Source organism: Lemur catta, chromosome 10 (assembly GCF_020740605.2).
Source record: "Lemur catta isolate mLemCat1 chromosome 10, mLemCat1.pri, whole genome shotgun sequence".
Taxonomy (NCBI): Eukaryota; Metazoa; Chordata; class Mammalia; order Primates; family Lemuridae; genus Lemur; species Lemur catta.
In genome coordinates this window covers 48,310,836-48,323,256 of record NC_059137.1, presented here as the reverse complement: position 1 = coordinate 48,323,256, position 12,421 = coordinate 48,310,836, and positions in this window count along the sequence as shown.

Below are 12,421 nucleotides of genomic sequence, written 5' to 3'. Positions count from 1 at the left end.
ATATCCACATAGCAATTCTGTTTGTCACTTTCAGCACAGTATTCAATAAATTACATGAGATATTCAACACTTTATTATAAATAGACTTTGTGTCAAATAAGTTTGCCCAACTGTAGACTAATGTAAGTGTTCTGAGTACATTTAAGATAGATGAGGCTAAGCTATGATGTTCAGTAGGTTAGGTGTATCAAATGCATTTTTGACTTAGGATATTTTCAGCTTACAATGGATTTATTGGGATGTAGCCCCATCCTAAGTTGAGGAGTGTCTTTATTCTACAGAATGGACAGGGTTGGATGGGACTGGCTATTCAGGATGACTGGGATTCTGCCAGGACTTTCTCAATTCTCATTCTCTCTGCATGTCAGCTTTAACCTTCTGAGTGCCTTAATATAGCAAGGGATGGGGCCACCAGTGTCTCTGGGGACATATCCTTATAGTTCTTAGCAAGAAAAGAAAAAAGATCCCCAAGAAGAACCCCAATTGGACTGGCTTCAATGGCATGCCATTCCTGACTGATCACCATGGCCAGGTGCATGGGTGTGCCAAATTACTTAGGAGGGGAGCCCCTTCCACCATAGTAGGGAAAAACAGTTCTTCAAAGGAAAGGGAGCTATGCTATTACTGGAAGAAGGTGAGCAGGGGTCTGGGTAGACACAAACTATAGATGTCCACATGAGGATCACAGTTGTTTCATGTGGATAATGATGATACTCTACTACATAGAGTACTTTCCAACTTATAAAACGTATTCACACACAATATGAGGAAAATGAGTCTCGGAAGGTATAAGGTTATATTTGCTTAAGCTCTCATCGTTGGTATTAGTTAGGATTAGGTTCGACTGCAAGTGGCTAAAGCAAAATGCTAGTTGTATTTTCCTCTCACCGGCCATACGGGGCTGGTACGGTGGCTTCCCACTCATCAGACCCTGTGCCTCACATTGCTCTGCCATCCTCCACACAAGGCTCCCATCCGATGGCCCAGGGTGGTTGCTCTAGTGCCAGCTTTCATTGCCAACTACTTGTTAGCAGGAAGAAGCAAAGGAAGATACAAGATTTCCCAGTTCTCTTAAGGACACTTCTTGGAAGTGACACACACTACCTCTACTTGCAATTATTGGCCGGAACTTAATCTCAAAGCCTTGCCCAGCTGCAAGGGAGACTGGAAAACATCGTCTATTCTGGGTGGCTATATGCCCAGCTAAATTCAGAATTCATATTTTTGAGGAAGAAGAGGAAAATGGATATTGATGGACAATTAGCAGTCTGGCACAAGAGGGATGTGGACCCAGGGCTGTGTGTTCCCGGGGACTATAACCTCTCCATCATCCTGCACTGCCTCCTGAGTACCTTAGCAGCTGAGGAGAGGAGGCAGGGTGCCAAAGATAGCTTTGGTGTGTGTCCTGTGGTGGCCTGAGTGCCTCTGAAACTCAGCCTCTGAGACACGCGCTACCGGCTAGCTCTGAAATATTTCTTCAGTTTCTTGCACGCTCAGCAATTCAAATACTCTTATACACTCATCCCATGTGTTATCTTTATTTGTTTTCAGTTTTTATGAATCAAACATTGGCTAATTGGTAATGTTTATTACAGGAATGACTAGATTCATGAACAACCCAATTTTGTTTATGTATAGCCAACATAACGTCTAACATTTCATAGGTGTTCAACAAATATATGCTTATTGGATGGGTGGATGAGTAGGGGGGTGGGTGGCTGCTGAGCCAACATCTTAACTCATATTTTCTTCTCATTTTGAGTAAGCAAAGCCTACCTTCTCAGCTCATCCCTTTCCATTCAGGGATAGGAGAAGAGAGAAAAAAAGAAAAGAAAATGGGCAAAGGAAAAAGGAACAAAGGTTATTTATTACACAAACTCTTTCATCCCCTCCCTCCTGCTCTCACTTTAGTATTGATGATGATTCTTTCTATCCAAATGAACCATGATATTTCCTGTCCAAATGAACCTCCATAATACTCCCTGGGAAATGGTCTGAGGACACCACATTCAAGCCTGATGACTCATGTACTAATGTTTCAGAACTTAGGCATATCTGAGGAAGTTGCACCTAATTTTATTCCATCAAAGTTTACGTGCTTTCTCTTTATGACATCTTCTTCCCTGAAAACCTAAATGGAATTTTATATTTCAAAGCCCTAAAGATAAAATAAATTAAAAAAAAAACAATCCCTTCCAAGGTAGTACTGGTAAATTCATAGTTATTTCAACTCCTCAAAGAAGTAAGCATCATCACATTCCTCATGAAAAGCTCCAGCAAGAGCCCCTGGCACAGTTTGAATATAAACATCCAGCAATAAATGACTTCATCAAGCTGCAATCCCTGCGCTCAGCGATTTAGAGGAAATCAGCAGCTTCGCCAAGGTTTATTTATTTATTTATTTTATTTTGCTGAGCAATTGGGGGCTGAAAATAAAACACTATTACATCAGACTGCAGACAAACAAAAATCTGAATACATTAGCTGTCTTTTCAGGGCTTTTCTGTACCTGATGAACATAGCAGAGCCCAAAGGCACCAAGATGTTTCCCGCCATGGGGCACTTGAAGGGCAGGGCTGCCCAGTACGTCTTGACAGCACTGTCAGTTCTGTCAGGTGAAGGAGGGGCAAATTCAAAAGGTTGTGACTATTTGCTAATCGATGGAAAAGAGATCTGACACAGTCCTCTGACCTTTTCAAATGAAGGCATGATACATTAACTGCATTAATTAGCATGTTGAAAAACTCCTTCTGGATGGCCAAGTGCCTTCCTGTGAGCTGCGGGAAGTATGTAAATAGGACGTGCAGCAATCTGTCAGAAAGAGCCGATTTTTTGGACTTTGTCTCTGAGTACATATGCAATGTTAAAACAGCTTAGCCAGGTATATGGCGTTAGTCTTTCTGGTCGATGAAAGAGATGAACATTTGTCTAATGACATTGGAGAGCAGTGCTTGAGCTTTGAAATGCCAGTTTGCTTAGGATACTGGGCATTGCTAAAAGAAAACACTGTGGGAAGTAGTATAAATCATTATCCTCTCCAGCATAAATAATGCTTGCTGAACACCAAACAAATTATTTCATTTAATCCTCACACCAACCCTTGGAGGGAAGCATGACCGGTATCATCACCAATGAGTAGACAACAAAAATGGAGGGTTGGAGGAGTTAAGTACTTTGGCCCCAAAACACAAAGGTACTAAATGATAGAGTCAGGACTTGAACCCAGGTCAGTGTGACTATGAGAGCTAACATCCTTCCCCACACTATGCTGAAGCCTTTGCCCTTCTTAAGTGGCTGCCATTTCAAGTGTTTCTTAGCTTTGCTCTGCCTCTATTTCTCTTTTTTTATTTCTTTTTTTTTTTATTTCAGGATATTATGAGGGTACAAACATTTTGGTTACACTTTATGTCTTTGCCTCACCCAAGCAAGGATTAGAGGCAGGCCCTTCCCCTCTACAATGCTCACCGTGTCCATTAGTTGTGAGTTTACCCCCTGCAACCCCCTAATCCCTGGAGAATATTACTACCGTGTGTCTCTATTTCTTTGTCTATAAAAGGGGAAAAATAATTTTGTATCATTGGGGTTGTGAGGATTAAATTATACACTGGATGCAAAACATTCAGGAAAATGCCTTGTTACATACTATTATTATTCTTTTAAGTTATCTAATTCAAGGGTTGAGAAGAATCTAATTAACACCCACTTTTCTCATTTGGTGAATAGGAGTTAGACTGAGTAAATGAAATTTATTGCCAACAGAGCTCATGTTCATGGTTGTAGACTGATAGAGCCTGGAAGAGTCCACACTAAGCCTTCTTCATAGTAATTGAGGAAACTGAGGCCCAAAGAGCCGAGTCCTCACTGGGGTGTGGGAGTGGGAGAGCCAGGCCCTGGCAGAGCTGTTTCCAAAGTCGGTGATGTGCCTGTGCGTGTGAGTACCGGGAACTCTTATCTCCCCTTCTGCTTTCGTTTTATTGCTTGAACATGTCATTTTATAAACAATGACTCTGTATTAGTTATCAGTCAAATACATGTTATGTTCAACATTATTTCTCATTTCTAAATGTAAAAAATAAAATTTTTATCTTTTAAAAACTTAGCTATAGCCTATAAAAACTTATACTTCTTTTTGAAGTGCATTAAAAGAAACATAGCATACATCTGCGGTTCCCAGCCTCCCCTTGCTGCAGACCAGCGCTGTCTGTGGCCCACCAGGAACCGAACCACACAGCAGGAGGCGAGCTGTGCCGGCGCAGCCCCACCGGCACCCACAGCTGCCGCCCATCGCTCGCCCGAGCCCTGCCCCCGCCTCAGATCAGCCAAGGCATCAGCCCCCCGTAGGAGCATGAACCCCGCTGCAAACTGCGCATGCGAGGGATCCAGGTTGCATCCCCGTGAGAATCCAATGCCTGATAATCCGAGGTGGAGCCGAGGCCGTTACATCCACCTCCCCCCCCACCCCTGCTACCTGCGTTGGAAAACACTGTCTTCCACGAAACCGGTCCCTGGTGTCAAAAAGGTTGGGGACTGCTGGCATACAGTGCTTTAGAAAACCAATTTTAGAAAACTAACCCAGAGTAATCACAGTTTTATTTAGCCATATATAATTTAAACATATTTACATATTATTATTTAAAACAATGTATTTTATAAAGGTATTTATTTTTACCTTGAAAGGCCTTATAATAAAATAAGTATTAAAACAACAATTCTTGGTTAAGATGTTCAACAAACGCATGCCCTCATTATATTTGATTTCTCGACATTGGTTATAAAATAGAAAGGGTCTGATATTGGAGTCTACTATATTTACAACACTTTAAAACATTCTCATTTAATCATGAATAACCTCATGAGGTCAGTATTGTGATCCCCACTTTAAAATGAGATAACTGAGGCTCAGAGATGTTTAGTAATTTACTGAACATCACACAGCCATAAGGGGCTAAGTTGAGATTAGAACCCGAGTCTTTATGATACCCCAAAACTCAAGTTTTTTCCATTATCCTCGGCTGCTTTGAACAGAATTGTGCACCGCAAATTTATTTTTGCCACACACCTTATTTCCCACCCCACTTTCCATTTTGTTGAGTGTATCAGTCATTATCCAGTCAAGGAAAGAGAATTACACATTTTGGAAATCGTGAATTTAGCGTAGGAATCGGAGCTTACGTGACTGCGGAAGAGCTGAGAAGCGAAGGCCTGGAGGAGGGGATCCGAGGGTCAGAGGATAGGCTCCAGCCACTTTCCCCGGAGCCTCATGGCCCGGGGTATGCCCGAGCTCTGGGATAATCTGGGGAGCCTGGCACGTCCAGCTGCCACCCGGGATGGCAAAGGGGAAGCTGGTGGGCAGATCTGTGGAAGTGGGCACCCCTGGGAAGCTGCCGCCCCCACAGGTCTGCAGCCAGGTGCGTGGCGTGCATCTCACACACACCCTGGGGCATGCACAGAACACACAGAGCCTGAACTCCGCCGCTGCAAACACGAGACCCCCCACAATCTCTGTCTCTCAGCTGTCAATCTTGCCAGCCTCATCCCGTACCACCCCCTTACCACATTTTTCTTCAGCAGTGCAAACTGTACTCATCTCTAAGGTTTTGTGTGAGAATCCAGTGAGATGAGGAATAGGACAGCACCTAGGACAATGCTGGGCACAAAATAGATGATCAATTATTACTCTACTTCCAGGTTGTAAACAAGAAAACAGGCTGGTTGAAGCAGATGATGTTTATTCCAGGTTATTAGGTGGCTCAGAGAAGTTGCAGGAGGGCCAGATCAGGTTGAAAGGTAGAGACAGAAACAGTATCCAAGCCATCCCATGGGCCCGTGCCAGCAGCAACTCTGCTGCAGCCACCGCTAGGCACAGACACGACAACAGGCACTGCAAATGAGGGTCCCTGGGCTCCAGAGTTGCTGCCACTCTTGCTCCCGGAAATCAGAGGCCTCTGTATCAGCCTCACCCAAAAATGAATTTTATGTTTCTGTGTTCTTACCCTGCACTCTTCTAAATCAAAATCTCTCACAGGTGCATCTGACTGGCAGAACCTAAATTGTACAGCCATGCCCTTGCTGCAAGGAAGGCAAGAAAAGGAAGAGAGAAAGGGAAAATTTGTCCTGTTGGAAACTTGTCCAAGAATGATTCTCTACAGGCTACCTTCTAGAAAATGATTTGCTGCTTTGCAACTTGTTGGAAACTGGCTATGTAGCATAGTGCTTAAGGCAGTCAGCTCTGGCCAACCACGAGTCTTCTATCCCAGGAGAAGGGCTGGTACTGCCTCAGTCTGGAATGCTGATTGGTGTGCTAGGGCTCAAGTTAACACAATTGCAACAGAAAGCCTTGGTCCTCAACTTCCTTATTATGCCAGGGAAAGCCTGGTTTCCCCCAAACCATGAAAACTGAGGGTAGGGCTGGAGTGATGTCATATGACTGTGGGACCCTGGCTCCTGACTACCTGAGGGGAGGGGCCAGCATTTCCCTAATCATGTAGCTTGTAAGTTCCATGGCCCAAGGTTGGGGCCTCTCTCTGGAGTCTGCTGTCTGGCCCTGTTGGGTCTCTATGCACTGCCTGCCCTAGAATGCAGTGGATTATAGGGGCCTGCCCACCTGCTGCTGCTTCTATCTGTGTGAGCTCCATACATTTATTCATTCAGCCAGTCTTGGTGTGTGTGATAAGCGGCACTTATCCTTTTTGCCCAAGAGCAAGTAACTGGCTTCTACCTTTGGACGGTGGGAATTTCAGTGTGGAAAATTACCTAAATATACATGAAAGATGTTCCAAGATGCTTGGTGGCCACAGAGCTTGACAGATATCTATTATTCCTGATAAATGTTAATTCATAATTAATTTCCCCTCCCTCTTCCCCACTGGTCTATCTCTGGTGGACTCCGTTATCTTAAGAGAGTTTATTTTGGCATCAGGCAGGCCTGGGCGGGCTTGGTTCCCAGTTCTGCTTCTACTAAAACCACTAGGCCTTGTGAAAGCAACATTATCTCTACGAGTCTCAGTTGCCCATTTGTAAAATAAGGCACACTCGTAAGACTTATGATCAAATGAAATAAAGTATGCAAAAAAATTTACTGCCATGTTAAGCACATAATAAACACCTAAGAAATGAAAGCAGTTCTCATAGGAAGACTTCAAGGAAAGAAGTTCTAGCCTGCTCTTCATTCTGCAGGGCTTGGTCTGGTGACAGGGTACTCTGTTCTCTTGCTAACATTCACTCTGAAGCCCAGCCCAGCGACAACTGTGGGAAATATGCTCTTCATCAAAGAAAGTGTGAGAAGGAGAGAAAGGACTGGAAAACAGGTAAGGCTCAGGTTAGTTCATTCCTGTCTATCACAGGTAGACAAAAACTCCCTCAATCTGAATTCTAAAAGTGCAAAGCAACATGGTGTAGGGCGAAAGTGGGCCTTGGGGGTAGGTCTCAATCCAGTGTTGAAGTCCAGCATTCTTTTTTCCCAGCTGTGGTACTTTGATTGGCACTGGCACTTGAGACCCACTCATTTATTCATTCAGCCAGTCACTCAGTCAACAAACATTTATTGATCACCTGCCATGGGTCAGACTGTGGACTGGTGTGCAGGATACAGAGAATTCTGTAAGGGAGACAGGCACGGTGGCAGATACTCATGATTCACCATGAATGGTGTAAATAGAGATGTTTACAAGATGGCACAAAGAGAGCTTCAGTCTTCGTGGGTGGAGGGGCAGACTCAGGGAATGCTGTACAGAGTAGGCAATGTTGCAACTAGGTTTTAAAGACTGCATAAGAATTTTCAAGGCAGATAAGAGGAGAAAGGACATTTCAGACAAGAAGAAAAGTCTTATGCCATCGTCTTAGGACAGATTAATCCTGACCTTAGCAAAATCAGAGGGCCACCCTAGATAATCAGTAATTAGATATTTTTTAATGGGTAAAGACTTTAACAGCAAAAAAAAAAAAAAAAAAGAGAGAGAGAGAGAGATCCTCCCCCTCCTCTTCCTCCGCCTCCTCCTCATTGACAACAACAACCAAAACACCAATAAGCTGCTAAGTTTAGGTCCACAGAGCCAGCCCAGGCAGAATGGCTGTTCTCTGTGTTCGTTGAAGGCTCATTCTGGAAGAGATTATTGAGTCGTTTGCCTACGTCTCTGGAATTGTCATGTTCCTACTGGCAGCATCATCTATCGGTGGACATTACATTGGAGACCTGGGTCTCCAGAACGAGATCAATTTTCAGAGTGGAAGAACAGGACAGGTAAGGTGATCACTGTTTTACAATTAAGTCAGAAGGGAAGGAATGGGCTACATGAACTAACATTTCTGAGATACAGTGTGAGTATGGTTACAGATATAATATATTTGGTATAATAAACCAATATAGTTTTATGTTCTCCCTAAATCATGTTTCCTTGCAGCGTTTCATCTCTATGGCTGAGCTGTGAGGCTCATTGCTCCAGGGAAAGAGAGAACAGATCCCACCTAGGAAAAGGAGTCATTAAATCTTAAAGTCTACAGCAAGTCTTGAAAATCAGGCTTTTTTTTTTTTTTTTTTTGGTAAGGGAGTTTCTAAATTTCTTTAATGATCATTTAATAGATCAAGTGCCAGGTCTCATGGGACTCAATTATACATAGGGAATGTCTTAGCTAGCTCATAACAAAATACCATAGACTAGGTGGCTTAAACAACAAATGTTTATTTCTCAGTTTTAGAGACTGGAAGTCTGAGATCAGGGTGCTAGCTTGGCTCGGTGAGGCCCTTCCTCTTAGTTCACAGATGGCTGCCTTCTTGCTATACCCTCACAAGCGGGTTGGGGAGAGAAAGTCCCAAGAGGGAGATGCTCTGGTCTCTTCCTCTTCTTGTAAGGGCACTAATCCCATCATGAGGGCACCATCCTCATAAGCTCATCTACATCTAACCACTCCCAAGGGCCCCACCTCCAAATATTAATACCATCACACTGGGGATTAAGGCTTTAACATATTCACTCTGGGGGAACACAAACATGCAGTGCATAGTAGGGAGGCATAACTCCATCTACGGCAGAGAGGAAACAAAAGCCCACACTTTGTCCCTCAGGTGGGCTGCAGCAGAAAAGAGACAGAGGTAGAGCAAGCAGAAGGCACTTAGTGGTTCTCATTTTTGCCCTATTGAAGCTGCGCTCTGCTATGAGGCCTCAGAGATATCCAGACAGACATGAGAAAGTGACAGGGGTAGATAGAGGACGGAGCAAGAGAAAAGCCATAAGCCCAAGAAGTCCTCTTCTTGTGGCCTCTTCCCAGATGGCACAGGAGATGGCAAAAAAGCAGTGAAAGTGAGCCCAAGGCTTCACTCTGTGCTACTCAGCCTCATATGCATTCAGGGAACTCAGCTGTCCCCCCATGTCCCATGAGTAGGTACACGTACACTTGGAGTGCCAGAAGACCTGACCTATGTAGAATCACAGAGGCCCTAATGCACAAAGATTCTATAACTAAAGGAAGGTAGCTGAGACCGTGGATGTCAGCGAGGGCCAGCATGTCACCTCAAAATGTCTAATGGGATAAATCATACCTCAGTGATGACCAGCCTAGAAGCTGAGCAGACCAGACACGTTGTAGCGGAGACCTGAGAGGACAAAGGGTGCCCAAGTACAAGCAGCATCAGCATCACTGAGATCCTTGTCAGACATGCAGAGTCCTGGGTGCCATGCAGATCTACTGGATTGTACTGTGACAAGACACACAGGTAATTCAGGACATATTTAAGGTTCAGAAGCAGAAGCCGTGATGTAGAAGACATTATGTGGATCTAAGGGTTCTTCCTCTCCCCTGTGACCCACCGTGGGGTCACACACCACAATCACACTCTGCAACCTTGTGCCATCTTAGAGAGAAGCAAAGGACAGAGGAGAAAATGTCAAAGCCTGAGTGTCATCCAGACCATCAGTTATCTAAGGACACCATCCAAATTCTCAAATTAGACCAAGTTTACTGGATTGGACCAAAACTGGTCCCCCAATATCAAATCAGAGGTAGAAAACAACGAAACCACAGTTTCTTGGCCCACGTGAAAGTAGTAGGATTAAACTGTAAGTCCTGCCATGAAATGATCAATGCATTTGGGGGGCAAATAGAGATTATTTTCCTGGTTTTGTTTGTTTGTTTTCATTAATTGTGATTCTTTCTCAGCCAGGCAGTATGAATAATGCATACATTGTATGGTTTCTCATTCTCTGTTTAATATTCCTTACCTTTGTTTATCTAATCTTTTGTGCATTTAGCCTTTTTGACTCACTTCTTAATGAGTGGATCCATGGGTCTATGACGTGAAATACTTTTATATATTTGCACAGCAGGAGACCTGGCTTAAAGCTTGGCTTTTTTTTTCCTTGTCCTGAGATTTAGTCATGTCTGGACAGATCTGCACAGCTGGCAGAGAAGGCTGGCAGGGCTCTATTTACTTGAGGGAATGAAGACCCTCATGCTAAGACATTCATCCTCAAGGAAGAGAGTGCAGGGAAGGAGAAAGGATCACTGAGCCTCAAAGTATATAGAGAATCTGGAGAATTAGGCTTTTTGGTGTTGCTGTTGTAAAGGAGCTTCTTCAACTTCCATTCAACTTCTTCAACTTCAATTTAATAGATCAAGTGCCAGGCTTCATGGAACTCACTGATGCTTAGGGAGGCATAACTCAGGATTGAACAGAGAGGAAACAAAAAGCCCAGCCCTTCTGGTTCAGTGGGTTGGTGGACAGCGAGAAAGGGCCCAAGGGAGGGGTCTTACTCAGTCTGTCTCTTACATCATCAAGAAAATGAGGGCCTGTAGGCATAACCTCCTCCAGCTTCCCAGTATTTCCTTGATATACATACCTATAATTTTACCCATCCACAGCAACTCTTCACTTGTCTCAGAGCATGTGATGTTGCACCTTTTGTGAAATACCTGTGTCCATGACCCCATCCCTTCCCGCTTCTTTAGGGACCTGCCATTGTCAGAAAGGAAAAACTTCCGCTCTACCCTCTTAGGTTTAGTCACTGGGGGCCTGAAAATTAAACTAGTGAAAGACAGATTAGCAAGAGAAAAGGCACACAATTTTTATCAATATTAATGTGCACAGCAGTTCACAGAAAAGAAGTGAACCTCAAAGAAGTGGGTAGAGTTGGGGGCTTATATATGATTTTAAAAAAGGAAGTGGGGTTTGGGCTTTAAATGACAACAAATCATAGGAAAGTAACTAGAAAATATATAGAGGAACTAATGGAAGACAAGGGTGATCTTAGTGAGGTCTGTTCATGCAAACTCATCTCTGTGTTGTTGACTCTCCATCTCTGGTGATTACAGTTACTCTTTTCTTGATGGTGGGGAGGGGACCTTCACAAAGGGAAACTGATGCCCTGGTTTTAAGCACGTAAGGGGAGGGCATAGAGCTCTTCCTGTGTCTGTTGATTCTCAGTTGCTTTCAGCTCAAAATAATCCTTATGCCAAAGTGGTGTATTTTGGGATGGCACATTCTGATCCTCTTCACTATAACACACTCTCCCTCTGTGATCGCTCCATTTCCTCCCCTAGTTGCTTTTTCCTCTCTTCCTACAAACATGGTCAAATTTTTCTCATCTCTATGATCCTTCCACTGGCCCTTCCACATTCATCCAAAATAATATTTATTGAGGGCTTTCCAAGAGCATTGTTCTGGTGCCGAGGACATTGTGAGTGAATAATAGAGATATAGTCTGTCTTCCTCCAGTGTGTAGTCTAGCATCTCCACTCCCTCTAGCTACCATCCAATTTCACTTCCTTCTCTTCCAAACCTCAGAGGAATCTACTATCCTGCTCATTTTCCTAAAATCTCTTCTTACATTAGTGCCATCCTATCATCCAAACCAGAAACCTAGGAACTCATCCTGGTTTGCTTCTCCTTCTCTTTTCACCTATCAACAAATCCAGCTGATATTACCTCAATATTTTTTTAAATGATTTCCCTCCACTCCATCCCTGCCACCATGTTTCTAGACTGGCCTGATCATCTCTTGCTCATTATGGTTATCATAACTGGTCTTCCTGCCTTCTGGTTCCAGCTCCCTTAAGTCTGTCCTCCAGACAGGGGCTATAGAGGTCATTCCTGTGCTTATAACCCTCTCAGTTCCCTAACAGGATAGTGTCCAAGTTCATTTGTGGGGCCTCACACTTTTGTCACTGACTTAATTTCCAGTCTCTCCTCTGGTAACTCCGTGTACTCTCTCTACCTGCAGGTCTGCACGTACAGCATGCTTGGTCTGTGCATGTGCTTAAGGTTATAACTGCCTGAAACACTCTTTCCTGGCCCTCTTGTATACTCATACCCAGCTCTCTCTACCCGCAGGGTTTCCTAGCTTTATTCTTCAAGGCTGGGAGATTTTGTTACCTACAGTACTCTGTAAAGCCCTCCCAGGTAGTCCTCCTTCTTGGAGGGAAGGATTTG